This window comes from Microcaecilia unicolor, chromosome 6, assembly GCF_901765095.1.
Source record: "Microcaecilia unicolor chromosome 6, aMicUni1.1, whole genome shotgun sequence".
Classification (NCBI taxonomy): Eukaryota; Metazoa; Chordata; class Amphibia; order Gymnophiona; family Siphonopidae; genus Microcaecilia; species Microcaecilia unicolor.
In genome coordinates this window covers 198,521,626-198,537,972 of record NC_044036.1, presented here as the reverse complement: position 1 = coordinate 198,537,972, position 16,347 = coordinate 198,521,626, and the positions used below count along the sequence as shown (strand labels likewise).

General features: G+C 44.3%; 1 protein-coding gene across 1 annotated transcript in view; it reads right to left on the bottom strand.

Moving 5' to 3' along the window:
- Positions 1 to 16,347, bottom strand: part of CACNA2D2 (calcium voltage-gated channel auxiliary subunit alpha2delta 2) — a 1,426,314-nt gene that overhangs the window by 818,284 nt on the left and 591,683 nt on the right. The window lies entirely within an intron of this gene.

The window sequence follows — 16,347 nt, the reverse complement described above, 5'->3', positions numbered from 1 at the left end:
GAATTGTGGATTTTTCCAAAGTCCATTTAGTAGTGGTTTATGGACTTGTCCTTTAGGAAACCGTCTAACCCCTTTTTAAACTCTGCTAAGCTAACTGCCTCCACCACGTTCTCCGGCAACGAATTCCAGAGTTTAATTACGCGTTGGGTGAAGAAAACGTTTCTCTGTAGTTTCATTGCATGCCCCCTAGTCCTAGTATTTTTGGAAAGCATGAACAGATGCTTCACATCCACCTGTTCCACTTCACTCATTATTTTATATACCTCTATCATGTCTGCCCTCAGCCGTCTCTTCTCCAAGCTGAAAAGCCCTAGCCTCCTTAGTCTTTCTTCATAGGGAAGTCGTCCCATCCCCGCTATCATTTTAGTCGCCCTTTGCTGCACCTTTTCCAATTCCACTATATCTTTCTTGAGATGCGGCGACCAGAATTGAACACAATACTCAAGGTGCGGTCGCACCATGGAGCAATATAACGGCATTATAACATCCTCACACTTGTTTTCCATTCCTTTCCTAATAATACCTAACATTCTATTTGCTTTCCTAGCCGCCGTAGCACACTGAGCAGAAGGTTTCAGTGTATTATCAACGACGACACCTAGATCCCTTTCTTGGTCTGTAGCTCCTAACGTGGAACCTTGCATGACATAGCTATAATTCGGGTTCTTTTTTCCCACATGCATCACCTTGCACTTGCTCACATTAAACGTCATCTGCCATTTAGCTGCCTAGTCTCCCAGTTTCGTAAGGTCCTTCTGTAATTTTTCACAATCCTCTCGCGAGTTAACGACTTTGAATAACTTTGTGTCATCAGCAAATTTAATTACCTCGCTAGTTACTCCCATCTCTAAATCATTTATAAATATATTAAAAAGCAGCAGTCCTAGCACAGACCCCTGAGGAACCCCACTAACTACCCTTCTCCATTGTGAATACTGCCCATTTAACCCCACTCTCTGTTTCCTATCCTTCAACCAGTTTTTAATTCACAATAGGACATTTCCTCCTATCCCATGACCTTCCAACTTCCTCTGTAGCCTTTCATGAGGTACCTTGTCAAACGCCTTTTGAAAATCCAGATACACAATATCAACCGGCTCCCCTTTGTCCACATGTTTGTTTACTCCTTCAAAGAATTGAAGTAAATTGGTCAGGCAAGATTTCCCCACACAAAAGCCGTGCTGACTTGGTATCAGTAACCATGTCCTTGGATGTGCTCTATATTTTTGTTTTTGATAATAGCCTCTACCATTTTCCCCGGCACCGACGTCAGACTCACCGGTCTATAATTTCCCAGATCTCCCCGGAACCTGTTTTAAAAATTGGCGTTACATTGGCCACCCTCCAATCTTCCGGTACCGCGCTCGAGTTTAAGGATAAATTGCATATCACTAACTGTAGCTCCGCAAGCTCATTTTTCAGTTCTATCAGTACTCTAGGATGAATACCATCCGGTCCAGGAGATTTGCTACTCTTCAGTTTGCTGAACTGCCCCATTACGTCCTCCAGGTTTACCGTGAAGTCAGTAAGTTTCTCCAACTCGTCCGCTTGAAATACCATTTCCGACATCCATCTGTCACGAAATGCCTAGCCACCTGCCTGGGGCTACCCCGCAGCCACTTAGAGGGTCTATCCCTAGTACAGCTCAGGTCCATCTGCACCTGCCGTTTGTGCTCTACACTAGCACCCTCCTCCCACTGACTGGGTCCGAACCACCTCTGGACAAGTCTCCTGCTCTGAAATTATCCACAGTGATTTCTAGGTTACTAGGGCTACAGTCCCAGTGGTCCCACAGTTCCCAGAAAGCACTTACAGACCCAGCACAAAAGCCACCAGGATTTTTAGTCCAGACAAGCAAAGGCAATAAACTAAAATTGTTTATTTTCATGAAAAATATTGAACAGTGAACTATAAAAACAGATGAAACAAAAACAGCACATAATAACAGGTAACTGAATATGGATCAATTATAAGACCAGCTCATAGTAACATAATATAGTAACATAGTAGATGACGGCAGAAAAAGACCTGCATGGTCCATCCAGTCTGCCCAACAAGATAAACTCATATGTGCTACTTTTTGTGTATACCTTACCTTGATTTGTATCTGTCATTTTCAGGGCACAGACCGTATAAGTCTGCCCAGCACTATCCCTGCCTCCCAACCACCGGCTCTGGGACAGACCATATAAGTCTGCCCAGCACTATCCTCGCCTCCCAAACACCAGCCCCGCCTCCCACCACCGGCTCTGCCACCTAATCTCAGCTAAGCTTCTGAGGATCCACTCCCTCAGAACAGGATTCCTTTATGTTTATCCCACGCATGTTTGAATTCCGTTACCGTTTTCCTCATAAAGCTGCTCACAAGTTATCAAATATAACTGATCACGGGACCTCAGCAAAGAGATCCTTCTCTCTTTACTTCAAGCTGAGACTGGGGGGGAAAACCAGTACATTCTAGATGAATTTTGAGCTCTTGGGCCAATCAGAGCCCAGAAAAACAAGTTTAAAAAATCTCTGGTCACATCACTGCACTTTACCTCTTATCTGTGTTAACTAAAGAGGGAACAGTCAGTTTTCTGTAACAGCTTTAAACATAAACATGCACCACCTGCTGGCCAGACTTGAGAAATACAGTTCAAGAAATAATACAGTTTTGCAGGCTTAAAAACCCACTGTTTTGTCACACTATCTTAATGGATGCTGGAGGCAAGCTGCATGCCCGCCCGCCCTCCCCCCCCCCCAGTCACTGACATAAAGCCGGCCCCCTTTGACCAAAAGCACCACCCTCCCAGTTTCTCCTGCCCATGACACTTCTACATGGGACCTCCCTTCATGGACAAGAGCAACTGTGTTTCACTCCTGCCCCGACAATGCCACTAGACCACCAGGGATTCTATTATAGGTCCAGGGAGGGTGCTTTTGGTCATTGGTGGGGGGGGGGGGGGAGGTAGAGAGAGGTTGACATTTTTGGTTGGGAGTTTCAGTTTCAGCCTTTGATCTGGTCAATCACAAAATTGATTTGGGAAGAATAGCTCAAATTTGAATTACAGACACAATATTGAGATGGTTTTCTGGATTTTTACAACATTGACCTTTGTAAGTTGTTTGGAATAAGTCTTTTTGAAGTCCTGGCATATGGGACATGGAGTGACACAGGGCTTTCTGTTCAAAATGCAGAAGCAAAATTGATCTTTGGTGGGCGGGGGGATCTACTGATCATACCTCCCCATTCTTGATAAGGTTACACTGGCTGCCAATGATTTCCCCCCACTCAGCTACTAGAACATTACATTTCTCTCAGAAAGTTAGACTAACCGCCTTATTTTCAAAAGAGAAAGACGCCGATATTTCAACCCAAATCGGGAGATGGGCGTCTTTCTCCCTTGGGCACCCGAATTGGTATAATCGAAAGCCGATTTTGGTTGTCTTCAACTGCAATCTGTCGCGGAAAAGGGCAAAGTTGACAGGGGCGTGTCAGAGGTGTGGTGAAGGCAGGATTGGGGCGTGGTTATCGCCCAAGCAGAGATGGCCGTCCTCGACCGATAATCGAAAAAAGAAAGGCGTTTTTAGCACGAATTTGGGTCACTTTTGTTGGACCCTGTGTTTTCATGAACAAGTCCCAAAAAGGTGCCCTAAATGACCAGATGACCACCGGAGGGAATTGAGGATGACCACCCCTGACTTCCCCAGTGGTCACTAACCCCCTCCCACAAAAAAAACCCCGCTTCACAAAGTTTTTTTCCCAGCCTCTATGTCAGCCTCAAATGCCGTACCCACCTCCATGACAGCAGAATGTGTTCTATCCTGTAACAGCCTTTCCCTGGTTCTGATGTGGCTGTCGGGTCAGTGTGACACCTTTTCTGTTATGCGCACTGCAGAGTCACACCAGCAATGCATTGTGATGGGTGTAGGGTAGTGGGCTCCGTGATTCCACTAGCTTGTGTAATGCTCACGATATTGGTAGTTGTTAGGCTCTACTCCCATGGTGCTTTCCCCCCTGCTTACTGGGTCACAGTGTGCCCTGTTGTGTTTCCGGTAGTCCATGCGGTAGTGGCCATTTTTGTAAGCCAGTTTTAGCTCCCTTTCATGTGTTACCCACGTTACTGAAAGTGGGCATTGTACACCATTCTGCCAGCTGGGACCTACTGCTAATCTCAGTACCAGCGAGACTCGTTGCCAGTGGGGCACAACCTCTGATCTGCAGTTAACTGTGAGTAAACGTGCTTATTCAAATAAAGGACTTTTTCCGAGAGATTAGTCTTCAGGTTTGGACTGGTGTGCCAAGGTTATACAGCAGGAACAACTCCTGTCCCTGGAGCACTTTTAGTGGGTACTGCAGTGCACTTCAGGCAGGCAGACCCAGGCCCATCCCCCCTCCCTGTAACACTTGTGGTGGTAAATTGGAGGCCTCTAAAACCCACGTATTTGCCCCCTTCACCCCTAAGAGCTATGGTACTGTTGTACAGTTGTCCCTCCCATGACCAAATGGCTTGGATTGGGACGTTTCTGAGCTGGGCGTTTTTAGTTTCCATTATCACAAAAAAAAAAAAAACCCCGCACATCTCAGAAAGGACCAAATCCATGGAATTTGGTCCATACAAAAACCGTATTTTCGAAACAAAGGATGGACGCCCATCTTTTTCGAAAATACGGTTCAAACCGCCCCTTCACGTACCCGTTTTCAGACATAGACGCCCATGGAGATGGGCGTTCGCATTCGATTATGCCGCTCTAAGTGTGGAACTCTTCAGAATGCCCCTGACACTCCTGTGGTCACAACCCCTTTTGAGGTACGTGTTAGTAGAGTTGGTTGCCATGCCTTACAGAACAGCGCACAAGGTATTCTGTCTCATTGTCTCCTCCGGTACTTGTTTCTCCACCTTGACCAGTAGAGTCTAGGGTTAAGTACGGGTCCCCTATGAATGTAGAAGTTGCTGGAGAGGGGGGCCTCTGAGGCTGTTCTGAACCCGAAGTTGCATCTGCTGAGATAGATGGATCCAAGGCTTTACAAGAGCCTGTCTCTCCTAAGGTAACTACCCTTGAGAATATCTGGAAGGCTATTCAACTTCAACAGTAGTGATGTCAGCCCAGGAGACCTTTTTAATTGTAAGTCAGATAGATATGCATTCTACAACTTTGGAATCAAATAGACAAGACTATCTGAAGAATCTGGAACAAAATAATGCAGAGATTAAAGAGCTGAAAGCTCCAGTTGTTGCCATTCTTAAAGACAACACCAGGATTCCTTAAAGGATTGAACATAGAGAGACCTATAGTAGACGGTTGAACCTTCGTGGGCTTAATTTTGCTACATCAGCAGGGATGTCTCCTGTTGATTTCTTCAAAAAAAATACCTTGTGGAAGTAACATGCTCACTCTTGCATCTCTCAAACTCCTTTTGCTTGTGGACATATTTTGAACCCTCTCTGCTCCGCTTGAACATTAGGGAATTCTGGCAGCTATTGTTCCCTCTAAGCTGAGCAGGAGTCCTCCACATACATTCCTGCCAGTGGGGGGTGCTGTTTCACCATCACATTTTCAATAGTGAGAGACAAGCAAGCTCTGCAAGACTCCAGGGAACCTGCCTGTCCCTAGTGATTGAAGCACCCCCCCCCCCCCCCCCCCCCCACACACACACACACACACACACACTGGCAGCACTGCAGTTGGAGGATTCCCACTGAGCTTACAGGGAACAATGCTGGCAGCTCCAACCTCCAACTCTCAGTACAATTCACATAGAGGGTATATGTTATACCCTCTCCCCTCTCATGCCTCTTCTCCTCTCAGCCTGTATAGTCGCTCTCAGGGTAATTTTATAACTTGGTGCCAAGACTAAGTGTCACAATTCTATAATAACTTCATTATAGAAAACTAGCATAAAGCTGCACTGGAGTGCCAAAAAGTAATTGTGCCCACTTACCACAGGTCAGTGGTTGGTGTAAACTGTCGTGCCTGAATGCACCATGCAACACATGTACCTGATAGTATTTCATAGGATGCATGCATCACTTGCTGACACATCCATGGCCCCCCTAGTCTCCACCCATGTGGACGCCTCCTTGCAGTTTGGCACTAAGGGACCTTGGCAGGTACGTTATAGAATGATCCTTAGCACGTATGCGCGTCTCTCGCTTATTTAAGTGCTATATTATTCTCTAACATACATGTGCACTTGAGGCCTAAGTTCTGGCACCAAAATGTAAACCTGCCCTTTCTTTGACTAGTCGAGTTCCTTCTGTCCTGATTTGGACATGGGGCATTTTTCTCTTTACATTTACTGTTCTCCCAGTTACTACTTATAGCTCCAGTACACTTTTTCTTCTTGGTACTGTCCCTTCCTAATCTGTTTCTCCATCTGAAACCACTGTACACTGCAGGAACACATTGTCCACCCTCTGTATTCATCATCTCACCATCTATTTTTTCCTCTTTCTTTTTCTCAGCTCTCAACCTACAACATTTCCTTCCTTCCATTCATCCATCTCCTTTCTATCTGAGTACATCTCGCCTTCGTCGCTGTCATCATACCTGTCCTACTCTTCTCTGTACTCTCTTGCTCCTTCTCTCCGCTGGGGACATTAATCCCAATCCTGGTCCTCCACATCAGCTCTCATTCAAATTGTGCAGGTCACACCATGATATCTCCAATCTAATTTCTGTTCCTCTCCTCCCCCTTCTTCCCTGCCTTTCTCTTGCGCTCTGTGGAATGCCCGCTCTGTCTATAACAAACTTTCCTACATCCATGACCTCTTTATCTCTCGTACTCTCCACCTGCTTGCCGTAACTGAAACTTGGCTTTACTCTGAAGACTCTGCTTCAGTCGTGGCCCTATGCCATGGAGGTTATCTTTTCTCCCATACTCCTCACCTGGTTGGCCGCGGAGGTGGTGTCTGGCTACTACTTTCACCCTCTTGTAGATTTCAATCTCTTCTTGTAGATTTCAACCTCTTCACTAACTACCTGTTCCTCTGATCTTATTCCCACCCATCTACTTAACACTCTCTCTCCTACTGTCATCGCTTTTATCTGTCATATCCAGGGGTGTGCTGGTAAATTTTTAACAACAGGCTTTTTCTCCGGACGTAGCCAGCTCTGCAGTTGGAAGGGCCAGGGGTGGCCGGGGGAAAGCAACACTTGCCTCTCTCTCCTCACTCCCTTCGTGCGGTCACGCTAGGCATACCTTTGCTGGCAGCAAATAAATGGACTGCCACCACTCCCAACGTCTTGCTCTGAGCAGCATGCTGGAACTTCTCTCACATGCTCGAGAAGTCCCAGCCTGCTGTCCAGAGCTGGAAACAAGGAGCGGGGAGCAGCAGTAGTCTATTTACTTGGCTGGCAGGGCTCAGCATCCCCACCAGCAAAGTAAAAGATAATTCAGCAGGGGGCCCAAGCACACATTTTGGGAGCCAGTTGTTAAAGTAGCCACAGAGGGCCCTACTTTAACAACCGGCTCCCAAAATTCTTAAAAACTTAACAACCGGCTCTTGCGAGCCTGTGAGAGCCTGCTCCAGCACACCACTGGTCATATCCTCAATCTTTCACTGTCCACTGCGATTGTTCCTGATGCCTATCCTCATCCTTCTCGATCTATCTGCTGCTTATGACACTGTTGATCACAGCCTACTCCTTGATACGCTGTCCTCACTTGCATTTCAGGGCTCTGTTCTTTCCTAGTTTTCTTCTTATCTCTCCCAGCATACCTTTAGTGTATACTCTAGTGGATCCTCCTCTACTTCTATCCCACTGTCAGTAGGTGTACCTCAGGGATCTGTCCTGGGACCTCTTCTTTTCTCCATCTATACTTCTTCCCTTGGTACTCTGATCTCATCCCATGGTTTTCAGTATCATCTTTACGCTGATGACTCCCAGATCTACCTCTCCACACCAGAAATCTCAGCAGGAATCCAGGCCAAAGTATCAGCCTGCCTGTCTGACATTGCTGCCTGGATGTCTCAGCGCCATCTGAAACTAAACATGACCAAGACTGATCTTCTTATCTTTCCCCCTACACCAACCTCTCCTCCTCCCCTATTCTCTATTCTGTGGATAACACTCTCATCCTTCCTGTCTCATCAGCTCATAACCTTGGGGTCATCTTCGACTCCTCCCTCTCCTTCTCTGCACATATTCAGCAGATTGCTAAAACCTGTTGTTTCTTTCTCTATAATATCAGCAAAATTTGCCCTTTCCTTTCTGAGCACACTACCAGAGCCCTCATCCACACTCTTATCACCTCTCGCTTAGACTATTGCAACTTGCTTCTCACCGGTCTCCAACTTAGCCATCTCTCTCCTCTTCAATCTGTTCAAAATTCTGCTGCACGACTAATATTCCGCCAGTGTCGTTATGCTCATATTAGCCCTCTCCTCAAGTCACTTCACTGGCTTCCTATCCGTTTCCGCATACAGTTCAAACTCCACTTATTGACCTATAAGTGCATTCACTCTGCAGCTCCTCAGTACCTCTCCACTTTCATCTCTCCCTACATTCCTTCCCAGGAACTCCATTCACTGAGTAAATCTCTCTTATCTGCACCCTTCTCCTCCACTGCTAATTCCAGACTCCGTTCCTTTTATCTTGCTGCACCATATGCCTGGAATAGACTTCCTGAGCCGGTACGTCAAGCTCCATCTCTGGCTGTCTTCAAATCTAAGCTAAAAGCCCACCTTTTTGATGCTGCTTTTAACTCCTAACCCCTATTCACTTGTTCAGAACCCTTATTTTATCATCCTCACTAATATTCCCTTATCTCTTGTTTGTCTGTCCTAAATAGATTGTAAGCTCTATCGAGCAGGGACTGTCTCTTTATGTTCAAGTGTACAGCACTGCATACGTCTACTAGCGCTTTAGAAATGATAAGTAGTAGTAGTAGTCCTAATGTGGAACCATAGCTATAATTCGGGTTCCTCTTTCCCACATGCATCACTTTGCACTTGTTCACATTAAACGTCATTTGCCATTTGGACGCCCAGTCTCCCAGTCTTGTAAAGTCCTCTTGTAATTTTTCACAATCTTCCCGCGATTTAACAACTTTGAATAACTTTGTGTCATCAGCAAATTTAATTACCTCACTAGTTACTCCCATCTCTAGGTCATTTATAAATATGTTAAAAAGCAGTGCTCCCAGCACAGAGCCCTGGGGAACCCCACTAACTACCCTTCTCCACTAAGAATACTGACCATTTAACCCTATTCTCTGTTTTCTAACTTTTAACCAGTTTTTAAACCACAATAGAACACTACCTCCTATCCCATGACTCTCCAATTTCCTCTGGAGTCTTTCATGAGGTACTTTGTCAAACGCCTTCTGAAAATCCAGATACACAATATCAACCGGCTCCCCTTTAGCCACATGTTTGTTCACCCATTTAAAGAAATGTAGTAGATTGGTTAGGCAAGATTTCCCTTCACTAAATCCATATTGACTGTCTCATTAATCCATGCTTTTGAATATGCTCTGTAATTTTGTTCTTAATAATAGTCTCTACCATTTTGCCCAGCACCGACGTCAGACTCACCGGTCTATAAATTCCCGGATCTCCTCTGGAACCTTTTTTAAAAAATTGGCGTTACATTGGCCACCCTCCAATCTTCCGGTACCACATTCAATTTTAAGGATAAATTACATATTTCTAACAATAGCTCCACAAGCTTATTTTTCAATTCTATCAGTACTCTGGGATGAATACTATCCAGTCCAGGAGATTTGCTACTCTTCAGTTTGTAGAACTGCCCCATTACATCCTCCAGGTTTACAGAGAATTCATTAAGTTTCTCCGACTCGTCAGCTTTGAATACCATTTCTGGCACAGGTATTTCCACCAAAAACTTCATCTGTGAAGACTGAAGCAAAGAATTCATTTAATGTCTCCGCTACGGCTTTGTCTTCCCTGATCGCCCCTTTTACTCCTTGGTCATCTAGCTGTCCAACCAATTCTTTTGCCGGCTTCCTGCTTTTAATATACCTAAAAAAAATTTTACTATGTGTTTTTGCCTCCAACTCAATCTTTTTTTCGAAGTCCCTCTTAGCCTTCCTTATCAGCGCTTTGCATTTGACTTGACATCAAGCCCAGCATTCTGTTTCCAACAGTGGCCAATCCAGGTCATAAGTACCTGGCAAGATCCCAAAACAGTAGAATATATTTTATGCTGCTCATTCTAGAAATAAGCAGTGGATTTTCCCCAAGGCCGTGTTAATAATGGCTTATGGACTTTTCATTTACGAAGTTATCCAAACCTTTTTTTAAACCCCGCTAAGCTAACTGCCTCTACCACATTCTTTGGCTACGAATTTCAGAGTTTAATTACACATTGAGTGAAGAAATATTTTGTCTTATTCATTTTAAATTTACTACTTTGTAGCTTCATTGTGTGCCCTCTAGTCCCAGTAATTTTGGAAAGAGTAAACAAGCGATTCATGTCTACCCTTTCCACTCCATTCATTATTTTATAGACCTCTATCATATCTCCCCTCGGTCGTCTTTTCTCCAAGTTGAAGAGCCCTAGCCGCGCAGTTATATGTGCTTGTGGATTTTTAATTTGGAAATACAAAATATAAATTTTAGATCACATTTCTTTGAGCACTCCAAAATTTAAAATATGAAAAGTACCAATTACCTCTAATGGCAAAATTCTCAGCTGGCTTTGATCATAACACGTGATCATGCACAATGATATCCATAAACCAGTAAATCCAGATACACAAGCACACATGCAGACTGGCACTTGCATGGACTAGCAGTAGAACTTTTCAGCTTTTACCTGCCTTTCAGACCTCTTGCCACTAGAGGACACTGACGCATGACTATTAATGGCCGAGTGTATAAAGCCAGTTTTGGTTCAAGAGCTTTGCAATTTAATAGCAAGCATGCTAAATCCTGCAATTCAAGGTTCTAAAAATGTGAATGTTGACAAACTTGGTGATTTACTTGCCACCATGTAGCTGAAAATAGCAAAGAGGGGCTGAAGGAACCAGCCAATGTTTCAAAACATCCATCCATCAACACAGGATGGCCATTGCAGAAAATTCTACGACAACTGACTGAATAGTGGTAAATGGGGGGCAGGGGGAGGAGAGGAGTTGAAATATCATGGCTACTTCTACAAGTCATATCTCTGTAATACACTTATAGAACATATAGCCTATATGTACATCTAATTTTGTTCCTTTTTTTGTATATTTCTTCCTTCTAGATATGTCCGATATCACCAAATACCCTAAAATTCATTGTAGTCAACCTGAGACACTGACTTAGGATCTGTATGCCAGCCTCAAATGCCGTATCCACCTCCATGACAGCAGAATGTGTTCGATCCTCTCACAGCCTTTCCCTGGGTCAGATGTGGCTCTCGGGTGCAGTTCAGGGTTACATCAGCATTGCATTGTGGTGGGTGTAGGGTATTGGGCTCCGTGATTTCATTAGCTTGTGTTACAGTCTCACAATGTTGGTAGTTGGTAGGCTCTTCTCCCATGGTGCTTTTCCCCCTGCCTACTGGGTCAGAGTGTGCCCTGTTGTGTTTCCAGTTGTAGTTCATGCAGTAGTGGCCATTCTTGTAAGCCAGTTTTAGTTCCCTTTCCTGTGTTAGTCACGTTACAGAACTTAGTTCTGTCGCGTGCTCGAGGACCTTGGCATACTGTCAGGCTTCTTCCCCGGGAGCACTGGGTTCGTGAGCCCATGGGCCACTACCGTGGAGCGGCAGTGGCAGGCAAGATCACCTCCAAGGTAGAGATGAGACAAAACTGGACCAGAACCCCGGACTGGAGTTCTACACCGGAATACACGGAACTGGAACGCACCGGACGGGTGCGCACTGGAGTGGAGCCCGCTGGACAGGAACACATTGGACCTAGGCTTACCTACGCTTTACCACCTTTCCCTGAGGGTTGAGCCCTCAGGTTCTGGCAGCCGGTAGGACTTACAGGAAAACCCGGAACTGGAACTTGCAAGCAGGAACAGCAGGAATGAAGATCCAGGAGTGCCCCCTGGCACCTAGGCGCAGGCAAGGCCGACAGGCAGGGACTGTCCGGGTTCTGGCAGTCGGCAGGTTTAAACACAATGACTAGTAAACAGTACCTAGGCTAATAGAAACGCTATACCCAGGCAAACCAGTCATACAGAAGAAACATACACAGAGCACACTCAGGAGACTTGAAAGCTATACACCAGCTAACAACAAAGCTGTGCCCAAGCTAACAAGTCATGCACTGGAAACAAACACAGAGCACTAGCAAAGCTATACACAGGCTAACAAGCCACACGGTGCCTAAGCTGGCTAGTCTAAACAAACCCAGAGCACTAGCAAAGCTATACACAGGCTAACAAGCCACACGGTGCCTAAGCTATCTAGTCAAACATAGAAACTCACACAGAGCAAACACTGAAACAGTGTACAGAGCATTCTATACACCAGGGCCCTAAATGAAATGCAAAGGCCAGGGCTGTAGTCTCTAAGTGATTAATAAAGCCCTTCCACACCAGAGGCACAGCTGCAGCAATCACCTTGCATCCAAACAGAGGCTTGACACACAGAGAAGTCAGCCCAGCGGGAGCCATCTTGGATACTGGCCTAGAGGAATCGGTGGCAGCCATCTTGGAAAAGGCATAGCCCACACAGGTGAGGTTCAGTAGGGCAATCAGCACACAGAGCCAGAGAGAAACTAAGACAGAGACAGACACAGAGACAAGCAGAAGCCAGCACAGCCACTGACTCCCAGAAACAGGTTAAGTCTGAGGGTGATCATGGCCACAGACGTGACAAGTTCTTACCTTGAATGTGGCTGAAAGAGGGCATTGTACAGCATTCTGCCAGCTCTGACCTACTGCTAATCTCAGTACCAGGGAGACTCATTGCCAGTGGGGCACAACCTCTGATCTGCAGTTTTCTCCAAGCTGAAGAGCCTTAGACGTTTCAGCCTTTCCTTATAGGAAAATTATCCCATCCCCTTTATCATTTTCGTCACCCTTCTCTGTACCTTTTCTAATTCCACTATATTTTTTTTTCAGATGAGGTGACCAGAATTGAACACAATATTCGAGGTGTGGTCGCACCATGGAGCGATACAAAGGCATTATAACGTCCTCACTTTTGTTTTCCATTCCTTTCCTAATAACATTCTATTTGCTTTCTTAGCCGCCGCATCACACGAGCAGAAGGTTTCAACGTATCATCAACAACAACGCATCAGTTGGATGTGAGAATGCCAGGAAAAACACATTTAATTAAATTAGTCTAAACAGAAAGATGGGGATGAAGCAGGATCAGAAGCAATATATGATTCCAATCATATTTTGGTGATTTTTGCCTCAATCCCCAAGTCAGCATCCCAGTTACTTTAAAAACTGGGTTTCTCTGCTAGATCCCACCTTCCCTTCCCTACCTGGTCAATCACACCCCCTTAAAAGCTCATTTCCCCATTTATATTTACATTTTCAGCAGAAACATTGGGCTGTTTTGCTAGAGTTTAGTGTGTGTTAACAGACTGCGTGCATTAAACAGTGCGCATCCTATTTTATACCTATAGACCACAAGGAACATTGGACTAGATTCCATATATCATGCCTACAAATTCAGCGCCAAAATGAAATTCAGCTTTCTATAAAGTACTCCTTAATTCAGGCATATTTTATACAACAAGCCTCAATTTCCATGCAGTTTATAGAATATGCTGAGCGCCCATCCGCACAACTATATTTCATTAAGGGCGGTTACACCAAGTAAAACCTGGAGTAAATGATGACGCCTACATTAGATTCGGACCAGGTATATTCTATAACAACACGCATAGATTTTAGAAATGCCCATGACCTACCCGTTCCATGCCCATGGCCACAGCCCCTTTTCAACTGTGTGACTTAGAATTTACGCACAGCACGCTATAGAATATGCCTAGACACTTCTGTGCATAAATTCTAATCAATGGCAATTAGTATTAATAATTGCTTGTTCATTGGCAATTATCAACACAGATTGGTTTGTTAACCAATTAGGTTATGCGCATTGTTATGGAATACACTTCAATTTCCGTGTAGAAATGACTCTTTGCACATGCTAAGCTTTGGTACAAGGGCCTGTTAAAAAGGTGAGTGAATGTAATATTCACTATCATTTGATGTAAGATTTTGAGATGATTAAATTACGACACAAAATTAGATGTAAAAATGGAAAGTAGCTAGGATTGAAATTTTGGTACCTGGTGCTACTCTCAGAAGTTGAAAATTGTGCTTATTCAACCTCCTGCTGTGTCTCAGATCTTAAAACTGATGCTGTTTATCTTAACCAAAATCAACCAGGCTCTGTGGCTTTACAGGCCTGACTTCTTGCCAGTATTATCTTCAGCCAACGTAACATTTACAGTTAATTTACGTATAGCCCCACCATTCCCATATAAATAGTTCACAGCGGATTACAGAGATATTCTAGTACAGAATAGTTTAGCAAATTCCATAGTATGATTACAAGATGTACTTGAACCTAAACAGTGTCATAAGAGAAAAATCCTATATAATAAAACGCATCGCCAACATTCTGAAGCTGACTGCATGGCTGAGGCATTCCTGCTCTCTGTATCCATCTCCTGAATTGACATCACGTACTTCCGGGTTCGTCACAAGCAGAAGTGACCAACCACACGAGGTTTCTCGGCTTCAGAATGTTGGAGGTGCATTCTATTAAATAGGATTGGTCAGTTTCTTGAAGCACAGCCAGAGCTCAGCGTCCTGCACAGTAAGGCTCAGACACCAGAGAGAGAGAGGGGGGGGGGGGGGCCTGACACCAGAGAGGGAGGGGGGAGGTATCTCTGTCACACACACACTCTCTCTCTCTCTCTCACAGTCAATGTCTTTCTCTCTCTCACTCTCACACACTGTCTCTCACACACTCTATGTCTCACACTGTATCACATTCACTCTCTCTGTGTCACACAGTCACTCACACACTCTCTTGGTCTCATACACTCAGTCTCACAGAGAGTCTGTGTCTCACACACACACTCTCTCTCTCTCGCACACACTGTATCTGTGTGAAACACACTCTCTCTCACACTGTCTCACATACGCACTTGCACACACTCTCATTCTCACACACACACTCTCTCTCTCACAGACATACTCGCATCCAGACTCACTCTCTCTCTCACACACACACACACACACTCGCACATTCACTCTCTCTCTCTCACATACAGTCAATCTCACATACACTCCGAGGAAAACTTGCTAGCGCCCGTTTCATTTGTGTCAGAAACAGGCCTTTTTTTACTAGTAGATAATAAAGGTAACTGCAATCAATTATTTCTTAGTTGCATATATCTGAAACAACAATGTCTTTAAGCCTTTCTTAAACATAATATAGTTAGTAATAAGTTGTAATTTAACTGGTATAAATTTCCAAAATTTAGCAGCTTGAAAGGTAAAATTTTCTTAGAAGTAATACCTCAGAGAATCAGGAAATCAAATAATGCCAACTTTTAAAAGTTATATAAATAACTCGCCAAAGAGTAATGCACAAGAGGAATGACATCTCATGGAACTTGTCCAAATGCAATTTTCCATAACAAGCAACCTGGCTTAAAAAGTATCCTGGCCTCAACAGTCAACCAGTGAAGCTTAACAAAGTAGCTCGTAAGGGAGAATATTAGGTGTAAAGCCACATTTTGTACTGTTTGAATTTTTCTCAACAGATTTCCCAAAATGCTTTTCTTACATCACTGATGTCACTTTGATTCATAAAGCAAACAAAAATATCAATGGGGTAGACTTTCCTAAATGAACCGACCTCTATCATCAAAAGCCAATTGCAAACTAATTTACTTTTCAAAAATTGCCATCATCGTTTTTATTCATTTTAAATGATCCTTTAAAATGTAAGAATATTACAAAAAATTAATAAGAGCTTCATTCCTTCTCAATAAGAACACAATCAAAAATAAAGCAAAAGTTCTCATGAATGAAATAGCTACTTATAACAGTTAACCCCTTACATCCATTCCTTTTACAGTAATATTACTGTAGGATTGATAGTCTAACTATATTGGACAAGATGGAGGGTGTCTGTTAAATGTCCTTAGCTATTGTCCAACTCTTTCTGCTTGTTGCAAAATATGCAGTCCGTGTATATTTGAAACTCTAGCCCCCATGAGTATCTGCCAGTGCTGAGTATCTGGGTATAACAGGCAGACCTGAGAGTTACCTAGATTCAATGCATTTTTTTCTAGCAAAAAAGGTACCGGTACTCAAATGCCAGGCCACCCTTCAGGGGTAGGGTGACGAGGGACCCACCCCACAATAGCCAGGCCCCCTGCAACCAGTCACAGAATCAATGACAAGGCAGAATTGGTGTGTA